This window comes from Cricetulus griseus (genome assembly GCF_003668045.3).
Source record: "Cricetulus griseus strain 17A/GY chromosome 1 unlocalized genomic scaffold, alternate assembly CriGri-PICRH-1.0 chr1_0, whole genome shotgun sequence".
Lineage (NCBI taxonomy): Eukaryota > Metazoa > Chordata > Mammalia > Rodentia > Cricetidae > Cricetulus > Cricetulus griseus.
In genome coordinates this window covers 16,517,612-16,532,781 of record NW_023276806.1, presented here as the reverse complement: position 1 = coordinate 16,532,781, position 15,170 = coordinate 16,517,612, and the positions used below count along the sequence as shown (strand labels likewise).

Below are 15,170 nucleotides of genomic sequence, written 5' to 3'. Positions count from 1 at the left end.
CTCAGTTCTGACCTTTAATATAGAGAAAGGGAAAATTTGGTGTGAATACCAGGCATGTTTATAAAGGCTCAATTAAGAAAGGAGAAGGAGCATAGAGACAAATACTTGAACATTTTCATACCACCACTGAGACTAGCTGCAAGAACTGAGGCAGGAATATGTGTGTCCTCTGTCAGTTTGCTGTTGTAATGAAAAAATAAAAAAATATCTGAGGATGTAATGTTATACATAAAATAGATTCATTTGGTTGCCAGCACTGGAAGCTAAAAATCCAAGAGTGGTAATCCATTTTCTGCTGAAAATATGTTAGTTACATTGCAACACGGCACATGCCATCATGTCAAGAAGGCCCACAGTGATGGAGAATGAGGTCACATAGGGAGACAGGAAAGAGGAATCAAGATTTCTTTAGAAATCCCACTCATGATGGTGACTTTCCATAAGAGTCACAAACCACAGCCCCAAGGAAAGTTTTCATCTGACTTCAAATCCTTCTTTAAACCTTACCACCCCCCACTTGAAGCTCCCGTGTTTCAATTTCAGCGTACTGAGACCAGCTTGAAAGTCACAATGGCACCACATTAGAGACAGCACCCTCTGTCCTCATGATTATAGTCAGAAAGGGCTGACTTCAGCATGGAAGAGAAGACTCTATTAGAAATCAGTCTGTCCATGAGGTTGTCATAGCTATTCACTCAGTACACAGACAGGAAGCATGGTAAGGTGGTTCAAGGCACAGCTTAGGAGTCAACAGGGCTTTCATCAAGATTCCTTAGATGTTATAACTTGATGCCTGGTAAAAGCTTCCTCTGTCTTTATTTCTATGAACTCAGGGCAATATCTGCTATGACATTAGCATATATGGTCACAGAAAATACATCAGCATTTAACTGGTACTCCTTATGAAAAAAAGGCCCAACCACATGACTGCACTGAGCCTACAAACCAGGCACTGGGTGTCAGGAGTTGGAAGACACACTTCCCCCTCACTTAGTACACCTCTGAAAGAATATGCAATTCCATCATTTGTCTGTAACTTTCAGAAATTAGGCTATAAAGATTAGGCTATAAAGAATTCCTCATCTATGTTTTTCCAAGCAGCCCACAAAATGAAAAATATTCCATATCACAAGGAAATGCCTTGAGGTTTTTTGTTTGGTTACTTTTTGTTTCTGTGCTTGTTTGCCTTTTTTTCCCCAGTCATGTTCAGGTCTATCCTGGATCGCTGTGCTATCCAACCTCTGCACTTGTTCCTGGTCATGCAGATCATTTCAGGCTTGGGCTCCGTCTTGCGGCATGATTTTTTTCCCAAGAAATTATTTTTTATTAGTTCAAATTAGAAGCAAGCCTGCTTCACATAACAATCCCTGATCAATCTCCCTCCCCTTTTCCCCCATCCACCACCAAGCCCTCCCCACCTCATCCCCACTCTGCTCCCCAGAAAGGGTAAGGCCCTCCATGGGGAATCCCCAAAGTCTGTCATATCATCATGGGCAGGGTCTAGGCCCTCCCCCATCTGTCTAGGCTGAGATGGGCTCATGATCTCATGAACCAAATATTGAAGATTCTGGTTGGGAAGTCCTGTCAAACCCTCCCCCAACACAGCTCACTGAACTTTGACACAATTGTTGATTCCCTGCAGTGACCAGATAGTTTCAGTTTCTCAGTACTTCACCCTAATCAAAGGTTACAGGAATTATCAGCATTTGCTCACTTGGGGAACTCCAGAAAGCCTCATAGGATTGCAAGAGGAAATAAAGGACAAAAGGCAAAGCCCGTGCACCTGTGCTGAGCAGCAAGAGCAGTAAGAAGGGGAACTTACTCTTGCTAGGTCTGGGGAGTTCTGATCAGAAACATGAAGCCATCAGCCTGGGCAGAAATGAGATGGCATTTTCAGGATTAATTCACTTTCTTTAGAACTACTGTGACTAGAAAAGGCAGCTCCTGGGCAGGGGCAGAGGCAGAGAGGCAGATGGGTGGTATTGTGAGGGTAGCCAGTCTCCCAGGCAACCACCACACTCGGTTTGAGTTAGGAACCAGGCAGGAGACATGTGGCTGAAACAGGGCAAGATATGCATTGGGATTGTCTTTCTCAGTGTTCACCTCTTTTCTGGTGACAGGGGCACAGACAAAAATACTATTATCATCAGGATGGAGCAGAGCTACTACTGAAAGGGCTGACTGTGGCTGATTTTCGAGAGGGGACACAGAAAGTGATGCATGGTGAAGAGCCACCACCTTGGTGAAGGACAAAGAGAGAAAATGCTGTGTTGAGGTGAGAAACACAAAGTGAATAAGACATACGGTCTATTCTAGAGCTGACTATGACTGATTGAGGGCTCAGGACCACAAGCTCACCTAATCACACACAGTGTACCAACATGTCAAGTTCCATGAAATTTCTGTAGCAGGAGAGTAAAGAAAATCATAGATCAAGGTCCTCTTAAAATGCATTGGTGGCAATGTGGGGCAGGCAGATATGGCTGAAAGACCCCCGGAAGCTCAGTTCCCCAGGATCTCAGCCCAGGACCTCAGCCACCCCAATCACCAGGCAGAGGTGGAAACTTGATGCAAACAGTAAGAGGCTTTATTGTGGTTGTTCAACAAGCTAACCCCATGTTAGCTCGGGTCTTTCATCCACCCACCATGGCTAGAAAAGACAGCTCGAAGCATCTGCATAGAGATCTTATAGGGCAGCATAAGGTGAGTGTCTAGGGGTACACACAGGCTCAGGATTGGTGTGCCTCCAGGCTTGGAGGAGTTGCCCTGTGTTGATTGGTCAACTGGTTGTTATGCCCCATAGGCCCTCCCAGGGTGCTTGCTATGCTCTGTGCATCATTGCTGTGCACTTGTCTGTAAAGCACACCCAGGGCCGTAAAGCATAGCACCACCAGCTAACTTCTGATTGCCACGAGGCAGGCATCTGACCTCCTAGTGACCAAGACAAGGTCAGACAAGCACGTGTTCGGCTGTTATGGCTGCTGAAATGGGGAGCTGGTCCCTTCATTCCCCCATTTTTTTTGGAGATTCCAATCATGGAATTGCTGTCTCTCCAGCGTCCCCATGAGGGAGTGAGAGGTATTGGCATACCATTGTAAGGGAGTACCTTCTGACTTAGCATTTCAACCAGGGAAAAGGGGCAACATATTCTTTCCCATGCTACTTCCTGCTGACTTTGGGACAAAGTTAGGGTCCCACGAAGGCTGAAATGCTAGTCAAAAGCAAAATAAAAGGGAATTTGGGCAATGGGGAATCCATAAGGAGCTTCTGTTTGGCAGACCCTGTTGCAGAAACGGGATGTCCGCATCAGCTGGACTGGTTCACATCCACAGCAAGTCCAGGGCTCGCAGTCTACTTAGGAACAGCCTGTAGTCAGCAACTGATACTCAGATGTGTCTGCCAGAAGCAGAAATCTGTTTAAGACATGTTTAAACTCAGAACAGAAGTTAAAATTTATTTACTGAAGCCCACAGTACAGAAAAAGCAGATATCTGGATCTGTTCAAACAACAGGAACATATTTATAATTTTGAGTCCTAGCAAAAACTATAGATTTGGGCTAGAAACATGTACATTTTTCTTCTGTCCAGAGAGCCAGGTATGGATTGGACAGAGGTGCCTATGGCCTGATGAAAAGCCCTTTAAGTTTATACTTAGATGACAACCAAAATAAACCTAAAAACCTTGAGCTTGTGACTGAACAGTAGGTAGCCCCTACTTAATCAGCTAACATGCTGACTATAGTCTATAGTGGATCTGACTGCCTGATGCTGTCAAGCTGACAACCCTTAATATTTCAGAGATCTGAGAAGGGTATATGTTATACAGTTTCTGAATCTACTAAAAAGAAACAGAAGTCAGTTAGAAGCCAGTCCATATACAGTTAGCTATACCCAAGTCTCTCCATTATCATTGGAGGCAGAAGTATCAAAGAACAGCAATCTTCACCAAGCCTGTAAGGTGAGAGTTTTTTTCTCTCTGTGGAAGAGGGACATGGAAAAGACTGACCTTGTTTTGTCTAGCCAAAGAGGGTGCAATCAAATTTCCAGTGTCCAGCAGCTTTGTCCACAGTCTTGGCCATGTCCTGGCAGGCAGCAGGTGCCACATTTGAGCATCTGGTCATTGGTCAGTGTCGTCACCATCCAGGTGCAGGAACTGGGATGCCTCATAATCTTCTTTGGAGACTTTGGGTTATGGTCAGGATCTGGCAGTCTGTCTGATATAAACTTTTAAAACAACATTTTAAATGTCATATTCTGCAGGTCTCTGAAGCCTTAGAGGTTTGTCTGTTTAGTTACTTGCCTTAAGCACACATTAAGCACACAGGTGGCTAGGTAAGGACTTATTTCTGTAATTAATTTTCAGTCTGACCGTAACCAGTTTTAACTTAGTAAAATATTTGAAACTTAGCATAGCTGAATTTAAAAATGCATAGAGTTACCTTATATTCCTTAAATGGTAGCTACATGTACATATTTTACTTGCTTGCTTAAACTTAACTTCTTTCTGAGACAGGGTTTCTCTGTGGCTTTGGAGCCTGTCCTGGAATTTGCCCTGTTGAACAGGGTGGCCTTGAATTCACAAAGATCCACCTGCCTCTGCCTCCCGAGTGCTAGGATTAAAGGCATGCGCCACCAACACCCTAAACTTAACTTCTGAAAACATAAACTGTAGCACCTTATAATCGATTAGTAGTTTTTATAAAACAAGAACTTTACATTGTCAGGCTTTGCTAAAAAATGATTTTAAATTGAAGTTCTTTAAGTACAAACATTAAAAAAAACATTTTTAAAAAGCATAAACATTTAAAAAACTGGTTTTAAAAGGAAAATTTAAATCCCTTAATGTCTTTCTGTAATATATAGAAGCATTAACATTTTAAATCTAATTGAAAAACTTGTTTCTAAGATGTTACCTCCTAATTTCCATGTGGTCTTTAGTCAAGATGGCGGTTTAAGTATCTTTTTTTCAGCTTCAGCAAAATGGCTACCTGTCAGCTGTGTGACCAGCTTGCCATGTGGAGGGCTGCACCATTTGTTTTAGCTGTATGCTTGTAACAAAACTTAGGTTATGCCAGGAAAAAAACATTTTAAAACAAGCATACATATTTACTTGAGAAATAAACAGAACTTTTTAAATAGAATTAGCTTAATATCATTAAAATTTTAACTTATGTTACCAATTTTTTAAAATTTAGTATTTGTAGACATGAGAAACCATAACAAAAAGTTTACATTTTTCTCTGACTTTTAACAACTTTTTTCTGACCTTTGACAACTTTCCTCTGACCTTCTACGACTTTCTTTGACCCTCTATAACTTTCTATATACCGTTAGTTCATTCCTCTGATTTTCTTAGACATTCTTAGACAAATTTCTCTTTCCTTTTCCTTCTTTATTACTTTAGTCTCATATATTTTCTTTCATTTCTCAGCCAACATAAAGACTCTTATCAAAGTCCTTTTATGATTTTTAATAACTTCAAGGCCATTCTGTTTTGGATCACCCACCCTGCGCCATATGCTCAGGGCAAGGAAAATCCCGCCACAAGCCAGGACCCACGGCAGGATGGCAGTTGGGGCAGAGAGAATCCCTTTTCGAATGCCTCACAAACTGGCAAGTGAGGATGGAAAGACAGACTCATCTGCACCGGCCAGGCCCAGCTGTGCAGGCCGAAGCAGTGGTTGAAGTTCAGAGCCGCAGCCTCAGGGGACTCCACCGCAGCACACTCTAACCCATGGCACATGGCAGAGGAACTCCTGTCCCGCATGCCACATGCTCAGGGCAAGAAAAGACCCCTGACCCACGCATGCCGCGTGCGTGGGCAGTAAGAACAGAGAGAGACACTTAACAAACACCCAGCACAATTGTGAAACTTGGACAGACAGCACAGTTTACAAAGTTAACAGAAACAGCAGACCTGATAACACAAAACTGACACAGCACCGAAAAGCATGCAGGCAGTGTGTGGATTGCAACAGGTCAGATGACACAGATAATAAACCTCTCAACTGCCCATTCATACAGCCTGTTCCAACCCTCCAGGCTTTACAGAAACGATACAAAAACAAAGATTGAATAAGAAAGTTACCTAGTGTGGCGCCACATGACTCAAGGAAACGGGGTGTCGTGGTGAATTCTGAAGTGAAAACCAATGATAAAAACACACAGAGACAGAACAGACAGAAAAGAACAGACACCAACCCAATCTGTCCATGCCGCTTATAAAGCAATGGCGTCAGGCAGACGGCGGGAGAACCAAGAGGCTACAATCGCCACTAATTGAGGAGGGTCCAAGCGTCCTTGGCCTCCATCCGTACCTCCTAGGTGTCCTCAGGGCAGCAGTCTGTGATTCTCCGGGCACATCTGCCGATCACAGTTGAAGTGGAATCCGGGGATGGGGGTGGTTAATTGTTGAACCATGGGGTGAACAGAAATGGACACAAACAGAAAAAACAGAAGGACAGACACAACAGACAGGACAAACCGTGTGGCAAACTAGAATGGTGCCCAAACCAAAATTACAAACAACCCTTGGACTTTGATCCAGGACAGGACCAATGGGCCCAGGGCACGTCTGTCTCTGGGGCACGTCTGCTTTCCCTGTGGTCCAAATCAAACAACCCTCAGACCTTTGTCCAAGGGCCTCAGGACACATCTGTCTCCCCCTGTGTTCCAAATTACCAAATACAAGTCCTTCGAAGGCAAAACTTCCAAGTCAAAACAGCAAGAGATATAACAAGACAAACATGGACATAACATTGAAAAAATAAATTGCGAGCTCGATCAATCTTACCTCCAAGATCGACTCCACTCAAGCGAGGGATGGTCACAAATCCAGGATGAGCCCCCAAATGAAAGACCCTTGGAAGCTCAGGCCCCCAGGACCTCAGCCCAGGACCTCGGCCACCCCAATCACCAGGGGGAGGCAGAAACTTGATGCAAACAGCAAGAGGCTTTAATTGTAGTTGTTTAACAAGCTAACCCCATGTTAGCTCGGGTCTTTCATCCACCCACCATGGTGGATGGCTAGGAAAGACAGCTCCAAGCGTCTGCATAGAGATCTTATAGGGCAGCATAAGGTGAGTGTCTAGGGGTACACACAGGCTCAGGATTGGTGTGCCTCCAGGCTCGCAGGGGTTGCTCTGTGTTGATTTGTCAACTGGTTGTTATGGCCCATAGGCCCTCCCAGGGTGCTTGCTATGCTCTGCGCGTCATTGCTGTGTACTTGTCTGTAAAGCACACACAGAGCCGTAAAGCATAGTACCACCTGCTAACTTCTGATTGGTCCCTTGCCACGAGGCAGGCATCTGACTTCCTAGTGACCGAGACAAGGTCAGACAAGCACGTGTTCGGCTGTTATGGCTGCTGAAATGGGGAGCTGGTCCCTTCAATAGCAAATTGGGAGAGCTTGCTATAGACCCTCCGATGCAATCTGATGATATTCTAGCCTTTACAGTGGTGAGCCTAGGGTTCTCTTTGTACGTTCCAGAAAGAATTTTAGTTAAAAGTCACAAGGTGCCTAAGTCAACCACAATGATGGAGAATAAAAGGCCACGGGGCAGCTAAGGAGAACCAATGAAAATTTGGTTCCAGATTAATAACAATCAGATCTCCACATTCACACGAATTCTAATAAGTCCTTGTAGGTTCATTGACACAGTTGTGGTTGTTTTCTGGGAACCTCATGTCATAGCTGAAACCCAGAGTGAAAGATGAAGGACAGGACAGTGGTCATCACACATCTGATCTTGGCTGCCACGTGAATTTCTTCCTTCGGTTGGAAGGTTGGCTCATTCCTCATGTCCACTTACTTTGTAATCCTCCCCTGCGGAGTCAGCACCCATACTGTAGTGAACAGCTCACAAGGCTGAGGACTAAGGCTGCTTACCTTTTCCCCAACCCCAGGTCCTTAGACAAATGTCCATCTTCTGGAAACCAGAACCGCAGTCCAGATACCATTCTCACCCATCACATTCTCCCTTGATAGCTTTGTTCTCCTCAGCTCTCAGATTCTTCTTTGTGTTTCTCCTTTCTCTCCCAAATGAAAACTAAACAGAAAACCTAAGGAGTCTGTCAGGAAGTAACGCTTTGAACCACCAGCTCCCTGATTTCTTGCTATTTACTTCACAGTTGTGCTTTGTAATATCCAGTATTTGCGCAGCTGAGTTTAATCACATTTGCTGTGACACTAAACACGGTTTTTATTCATTGCTCATTCATAGATAACAAAGCTTAAATTTCAATGTACTGCTCTTGTGCAGCCATTTCTTTGGAAAAGACACTGTCCAATACTTCCACAAAGTTTGCTAAAAACACATTATGTTGGTTCACTTGTTGGAATGGCAATGTAATTAATTCTGTAGATACAGACTATTTGCCATGTGAGAATAACTACTAGGATAGATAGAGTGGACACATTATTCCAGACTGCTGTCTTTGGGACTTCGCACGGAGCCAGCCATACAGTCCTGGGTCCGATATCGAGTGGGGGTGTATGGACCTGGGGAAGCTAAGTACCCAATGGCACTAAGGATGAGACAGGAAATACCAGATCATCTCAGGAGGGCTTCCAGCAGACCGAAAAAGCCACAGTTTATTGAAGGATCCACTTAAATAGTTTTCCAAGGGCAGGGGCAGAACCAGAAGTCATCTATTATCATGTAATAGAGATGATATCAAGTAATTCTTTTAATTCAATAGTCACCTAAACAGTCTCTAAGCACATAGACAGAGTTCTCAGCATAGTTGTGGCACATTCAGGGTCTAGACCTGTTCTAAGGCAAACTAGGAGACATTCCTCACTGAGGCTATGTCATCCAGCAGCAATTAGCCAGCATCTGCAATACAATGGAGGTTCAGGTTTCTGAAAGATGGAGCCCAGGGTTTGGACCCTGAGAAACTTTCTCACTGATAATTTTTGGTACCTAACAACACTTTTAATAATCTCTAGAAATTCTGGCCACAAGATGGATATAACTATTCAGGTACATAGAATGAATATATTTTATAATACCTAGAAATCATTGTAAGGGCATGCATGAAACAATGAAGCATTAACTCCATGGGTCTTACTCACTACAATGGTAGACTAGTGAATAAATGAATATTTGAATAATTATATAAGCTTTAATATAACATAATTTCTCTAAATCAGATTTTATTTTCCATTTGAAGTCTAGAAAAATCTTTAATAAGGAAATTTTTCAATGCAAAACTCAACAGAATATTTGTGTTGTGTGAGCAGTAGAATGTTGTCACTTTCATATTACATTTCTGGGATTCTAAAATTATGCAGGTTTCCTTTACCTCTGACTCTGATGCACACAACACTGTTGTGATTTTTTAGAGTTTCATAACTCTACCTTCTGAGAGAAAGAACAAGATTCCAGCTAATCTCACCTGTCCCACTAGAGACAGGGGACAAGGCTGCACAATGGCTGCAGAGGTCCACATGCCAGGCCTCATGTGCCTTATTGAGAATGGGAAAGGTCAACTGATAGCTAACCAGGAGGCTCTGAGAAACCTCTGTGACATCTTGCAGCCAGCCTGTGGTAGTGATGGCCATCTCTAACACACAGTCAAATCCTACCTGACAAACAAACTGACTGGGAAGAAAAGAGGTGAATGACACAACACAGCTGTGCTTGGTCCCAAGAGTACACTCCTTCCTGCATGAGAGTGTGAAGAATTTAACCTCACAGTTAGATGTTGGGATCATTTTTGTTGTTGTTACTTTGTCTGTTTGCTTTTATTTTTGAGACAAGGTCATGCTTTATAGCACAAGCAGGCCTTTAGCTCATCATGTGGTCCAGGCTGACCTTGAACTCATGATCTTCTTGCTTTGGCCTCCTGAGTGCTGATTACAGGAATGCACTGTTATATCTAACTCCTAGTTTACCACAACTGGTTCCTTTCCTAGAAGTAGAAATGAAGTAATATATAAATTTAATTTATATGTTAATAAACTTTAAAGTATTGCTAAAACGGTCATGCAATGACATGCAGTTTCTACTGGCCTTTAAGGTCAAGAAGAGTATCTATATTTTATGTATTGACTTTTGATTATTATAAATTAAAAAAGCTTTTTCTTTATATTTTTAAGTATCTAGTTCTGTGGCATTAAACAAATGTATGCATCTGCATATCTCCCCCATCCATCTCCAGAAGTAGCTCATTGCCCAGCCTGGACCACACGCTACATGCTACATCTAGAATGTCATGTGAATTAGTAGACTCACACAAACTCTGGGTTTTTGTGACTGGTTCTTCCTTTGTATTCATCTCATCACTGATTGAATGACTGGCAGCAAAAATGCAAGGAAGAAGGATTGACTTTCCTCACAGTTCAGAGGACATCAGTCCACTATGACAGGAAAAGAGGACTTTATGGCTATATGTATAGTGGAAGGAGCTTGTGGCTTTTTCATGACTAACCAGAAAGCAAAGAGCAGGGGGGCATGAGCAAGGCTAGCAATAATGTTCAAAGGCCACCCTCTACCAATCAGGTCCTAATGACCTCCCAACACTTCCAAATCTCCCAACAGAACCACAAACTGGGGGCCAAGTGTTCAAATACATGAGCCTCTGTGTAACACAAATTAATAAAAGTTCACAGACAGACATTGGGGTTCAACGTTCAATCTGAAAATCAGAGAGCCAAATCAGCTGGCCACTAGCTCTTACTTCTGCCTCAGGCTGAAAGGTCTGATCCTGTCTCCACAAAACATCAGAGCAACCATGCTCTCCACCAAAACTCAGACTGCTATGCTCTCTTCAACGTGGCTGGAAACTAATTCTCAGACTGAATGCCAGCTCTGAGAACTTGCTCCTGTCTTATAAACCTCCCTAATGCTGGGATTAAAGGCATGTAAACACAAGCGCTGAGACCACCTTTGTGGGAGCTGTTTTTATTTAAACTGGATCAATTTCATGTAGCTCAGTGTGGCCTCTAGCTAACAAAGACCCATCTACCTCTGTCTCCTGAGTTCTGGATTAAAAGTGTGTACTACCACCATCTGGCTCTATGACAGCTAGTGCAGCTGCTGGGGTTAAAGTTAGGTATCAACACTGTCTGGCTCTGTGCCTTATGGCTAGCTTTGCTTTCTATATCCTCAAGCTTGCCTTAATAATCATAAATCATAAATAATATATTACCACACTTGGGATAAACATTTACCTTCAAACCATAATATTCTACCCAGACCACAAAATGCATTTGGACCAACTTCAAAATTCCCCATAATCTTATAGTTCTAACAGTTTATAAAAGTCCACCATCTCACCTGAGACTCAAAGCATCCTGTAATTTACAATGGTGCAAAAGAAACTTCAGCATTTGCAGTATTCGGGGGGATAGAAGGGACAGAACATACCAAAGCTAGACTGAACCTAGAAGGGCAACATTGGAATCCTTTAGCTTCATGTTCAACATCAAGTAGATGTGGTGGCTTTTTCTAGACAACATAAGCCTACAGGCCCTGCCTCTAGGACCCTGTTGTTTACAGGACACAAGGGCTCTCTCCAGGGCAATGTCCACTAAATGACTCCAGCTTACATCAGTGGACATCTCACAATCTTGGCACGTATAACTGCTGGGGTCTCCATTGTTGCTTCAGCTTTACCCTCACAGCCCCACACACCAAGCGCAGGAGTTGCACGTAACAGACTGCTATGAAGCAGGTGAGAAAGAAGAGAGCAATATGTGATGCACTTACACCTTCCTTCTTGGTTTTCCTTTTAGTGAAAGCTGAAGATGTAGACACTACAGCAAAACAACTGGAGGAAGCTCAACAGAAGAAGGATCAGCTGATGAAAGAGAAAGAGAAATGGGACCAGGAGCATGTGAAACATTTGACTGAGAAGATGGAGAAGGAACAGGCCCAGATGACGAGGAGCAACAGGGGATCATTGAGCATATTATCTATGTCCTCTTCTTTTAAAAAATTTTTTTAAGTGAAGTTGTGTGTGTGTGTGTGTGTGAGAGAGAGAGAGAGAGAGAGAGAGAGAGAGAAGAGAGAGAGAGAGAGAGAGAGAGAGAGAGAGAGAGAGAGAGAATGTGTTATTTTCTTGTATGTATGTCATATCTGTATTGGCTGGTAAAAAAAAGTGAGATTCCCTGGAGCTGGAGCTCTAAATGGTTGTGAGCCACCTGACTTGGATGTTCAGAATTGAATTGCAGTCTGTATACACAGTTTACAACTGTAAAAATATCTCAGCTCTTTCTCATAATGGGATCTACAAAGGTAGTTTTTCCATTTTATCTGGTATGAATTTATTCCAAAGAGAGTGTTATGGTGAGAGAAATGCTTTAACCCTCACAAGTATGTGACAGTCTGTCTATCCCTCCTCTTTCTGGTACTCTGCTCTCAATTTGTGTTCAGTTGGCAGTTTGTTGAGGAAATTCATTGTCTTCATTCTGGGACTCTTTACTTTACTTTACCTATCACTCTGCTACCAAGCAGTGGATGCTCACACCAGATTTCTTCTCCCATCACTGCTCTCTCTCTTTCTGTGTGAGTTCCTTTGTATATTTGTGCTTGCTTGTGTCGGTACATGGATGTGAAGGCCACAGGTGTCCAAATCTTCCTCCATTACTCTTCCACCATAGTTTTTGAGACAGGGTCTCTCACTGAAACCAGAGTTCACTTTGGGCTAGCCTGGCTGGCCTACTGGTTTCAAGGATCTGCCTATATCTGCCTCCCCAGACTGGCATTACACCACATTGCTGCATCTAGTTTTTACATGTGTGCTTGGGTGTCCAGATCAGGTCCTCAGGTTCATGCACCAGGAATGTTCCTGACTCAGCCAAGCATTCCCCACAAAGTTTCTCAGACTAAGATTCAGAGCCTTAGGTCAGATTTTCAGAATTCATCTGTATGGTGCATGTTTACATAAAATATGAATATGGGGGTCTAAGTAAGGTCTATAGAGCTACAACTTGAAGTCAGACATGGTTAAGAACATCTACAGAGGATATGGACCACTGATAAGGAAAATAATCAATACTAGTCACTTAGGTCCATAAATAGAATTGTTCTACTTTAATGTGCCCTAGGCATGAATAGCTTTGGCCACAAAGGCAACATCAAGCTAGGATGAAAAAGGACTGTTATCTGCAATGCCCCGGACTGAAATAAGAACACCAGCATCAACAAGATGTCTCCTTGCGAAGGGCTGGAATTGTTTCTTAGCTACAACCCCCCCCAAAAAAAAAAAAGACTTGATCCCACAGCTACCCAAAAAAAACATGATTTGGGGAGGAGAAAAATTCAAAAAAGAAAACAACATTTCTTTGCATATTAAATTTTACATAGAGACGAAAACAGGTTAAAGTTCTGGATAGATATCACTAACAAAAATTAAATCAAGAACAGATTAGCAATTTTAGCAGACCTATAACCCCTAATGAAATAGAAACAGTCATCAAAATTCACGCAACCAAAAAATCCCAGGGCCAGATAGCTTCTTTGTATAATTCTACCAGAAGTTCAAAGAACAGCTAATACCAATATTCCTCAAAATGTTCCACACAATTGAAGCAGAAGGGCCATTGCCAAACAATTTTTAGGAGACTATAATTACCTTGGTACCCAAGTCACACAAAGACACAATTAAGAAAGGGAACTACAGACCAATATCCCCAATGAGCACTGATGCAGAAATATTCAATAAACCACTGGCAAATTGAATCTAATAACACAACATAAAAATCATCCACCATGATCAAGTAGGCTTCATCCCAGGGATGATTCAACATAGGAAAAGCCATCAATGTAATCCAACATATACACAAACTGAAAAAGAAAAAACACATGATCTTCTCACTGGATGCAGAAAAAGCCTTTGACAAAATCGAATACTCCTTCATGATAAAGTTCTTGGAGAGTTTAGGGATAACAGGAACACACCTGAACATAATCAAGACAATATACAGTAAACCAACAGCCAACATCAAACTAAATAGAGATAAACTCAACATGATTCCTCTAAAATCAGGAACAAGACAAGGCTGTCCACTCTCTCCATGTCTCTTCAATATTGTACTTGAAGTTCTAGGTAGAGCAATAAGACAAGAATAGGAAAACAAGGGGACACAAATTGGAAAGGAAGAAGTCAAACTTTCATTATTTGCACATGATATGACTGCATAAGTTACCTAAAAAACCACCAGGGAACTCCGACAGCTGATAAACACCTTCAGCAAAGTAGCAGGATACAAAATTAACTCAAAAAATCAGTAGCCCTATTATATATAGAGGATAAATGGGCTAAGAAATAAATCATCGAAACATCAGCCTTCACAATAGATAAAAACAATATAAAATATATTGGGGTAACTCAAACCAACATGTGGTATCTCCACCCACCGATGCGCAAAAACACACAGCTTTGCCCACTGATCTGCCACTACACTAGGAGCGGAACTCAAGTTAAAACTGCATCCCGGCAACTTTCCTGCTTCCAGCCCGGCTAGCTCAGTCCGTAGATCATGAGACTCGTAATCTCAGGGTCGTGGGTTCGTGCCCCAGGGGATTTTGACATTTTCCCCTTCTCCAGGGGACCACGTATGTCTCTCTTAGGGTCCTGCTTGTTTCCTAGCTTCTCTGGCAGTGTGGATTGTAGTCTGGTAATCCTTTACTCTATGTCTAAAATCCACATATGAGTGAATACATACCATGTTTGTGTTTTTGTTATTGGGTTACCTTGTTCAGGATAGTTTCTTCTAGTTCCATCCATTTTCCTGCAAATTTCAAAATTCCATTGTTTTTTTTTCCTTTGAGTAGTACTCCATTGTATAAATGTACCACATTTTCTATATCCATTCTTCAGTTGAGGGGAATCTAAGCTGCTTCCAGTTTCTGGATATTACAAATAGTGCTGCTATGAACATTGTTGAACAAATGTTCTTGTTGTATGAATGTGCATCTTTTGGGTATATGCCTAAAAGTGAAATTGCTGGATCTTGTAGTAGACTCATTCCCTTTTTCTTGAGGAGTCGCCATACTGATTTCCAAAGTGGCTGTATAAGTTGGGACTCCCACCAGCAGTGGAGAAGTGTTCCCCTTTCTGCACATACTCTCCAACATAAACTGTCATTGTTGTTTTTGATTTTGTCCATTCTGTCAGGAGTAAGATGGTATCTCAGAGTTGTTTTGATTTACATTTCTCT

General features: G+C 42.4%; 1 long non-coding RNA gene across 1 annotated transcript; it reads left to right on the top strand.

Annotated features, from left to right (window-relative positions):
• Positions 1-1,655: 1,655 nt before the first annotated feature.
• Positions 1,656-13,777, top strand: LOC103158624. The gene is made up of 3 exons (XR_003481302.2): positions 1,656-1,804; positions 2,121-2,275; positions 11,742-13,777. It is a non-coding gene; the product is annotated as an uncharacterized LOC103158624 (long non-coding RNA).
• Positions 13,778-15,170: the final 1,393 nt, after the last annotated feature.